The sequence below is a fragment of the Lathyrus oleraceus genome, chromosome 6 (assembly GCF_024323335.1).
Source record: "Lathyrus oleraceus cultivar Zhongwan6 chromosome 6, CAAS_Psat_ZW6_1.0, whole genome shotgun sequence".
Lineage (NCBI taxonomy): Eukaryota > Viridiplantae > Streptophyta > Magnoliopsida > Fabales > Fabaceae > Lathyrus > Lathyrus oleraceus.
In genome coordinates, this window is record NC_066584.1 from 471,707,507 (window position 1) to 471,709,172 (window position 1,666).

Below are 1,666 nucleotides of genomic sequence, written 5' to 3' on the forward strand. Positions count from 1 at the left end.
ATAAAGTGTGGGTTAGGATCTTATGGAAATAGCGAAAAGCCGGGTTATGTATGTTTCCAGAGAGAAACTCATGTTCTTCGGGCTCATCATTTCCAGTCAGCTTACCCCAAAAGTGTTCAAGCTCTCTATATTCAAAAAGTTCTTCCTGGCTTACAGTGAATGTATCAAAGGAGGTAGGAAAACCCAAAAGGTTGGTAAAGTCTCTAATATTAAATTGGTACTCCATATTGAACATTCTGAACTGGATAAAACCTCTGCTAATTCCTTTTCCATGGCTGGGTAGATAGATTAGTGAGCTAAGGAATTCTAGTGTGAGTCTCCGGTAGGTGGTGAAATGTCTCAGAATAGGGGATGTCTCCCATCCTATCTGATTCAGCAAATACAGGACACTCTGTCTCAGTCCAAGGGCAGTCATAGCCCAATCATCAGCATATAAACTAGGTAGCATCTCTCTAGCGGCTAGTTCTTCAAACTTTTGTTTCTGAGCCATTCCTCTGAACTTGATACCCATACGATCAAAATGTCCCATCTGGTTAGTGTTAGCTAGAGAAAAGAAAACATGAGTTTAAGTCAGGATTTGGCCAAATGCCGAAAGAAGAAAAGATTATTATTATTATTTATTTATTTTATTATTATTATTATTATTATTATTATTATTTTTTGAATAAATCAAGAATGAATACTAAACAGAAATTAAAAGAATAATTAAGAAAGAAATAGGGGAATGATAATAATAGAATAATAAAATAACAAATTAGTTTGTGGGTTGTCTCCCACTAAGCGCTTTGTTTAAATGTCGCAAGCTCGACAAAGAAACTGTTAAATATAATCTATAGATCCTGGGGGCGTTTCGTCTAAGTGTAGGATTTGCGAATCCTCGTTGGTTTCCGCATAGTGATAGTGTTTCAGACGTTGCCCGTTTACGGTGAACGGTTATGTAGATTGTCCTTTTATTTCTACCGCTCCACTGGGAAAGATTTTAGTGATATGAAAAGGCCCTGACCATCTGGATCGTAGTTTTCCCGGAAATAACTTTAGTCTAGAGTTAAATAAAAGTACTGCGTCGCCTTGCTTGAAGATTTTCCTTGATATACGCTTGTCATGCCATTGTTTTGTTCTTTCTTTATAGATTCTGGCATTTTCATAGGCGTCTCTTCTGAGTTCCTCTAATTCGTTTATGTCAAGGATTCTCTTTTCACCGGCGGCTTTATAATTCAAATTTAGGTTTCTAATAGCCCAATAGGCTTTATGTTCTAATTCTACCGGGAGGTGACAGGATTTTCCATAAATGAGCTTAAATGGGGTCGTCCCAATGGGGGTTTTATAAGCAGTTCGGTAAGCCCACAAAGCTTCTGGTAATTTCAATGACCAATCTTTCCTTGAAGTGGCTACCGTTTTTTCTAGTATTTGCTTGATTTCTCTGTTAGATACTTCCACTTGTCCACTGGTTTGAGGGTGGTAAGGTGTTGCTATCCTATGTCTCACTCCGTATTTAAATAGTAGTTTTTCGAGTACCTTGGATATAAAGTGTGATCCACCATCACTGACTACTATTCTTGGGATGCCAAATCTCGGAAATATTATATTTTTAAAGAGTCTAGTTACTACTCGAGTGTCATTTGTTGGAGAAGCTACAGCTTCGATCCATTTTGATACGTAGTCAACT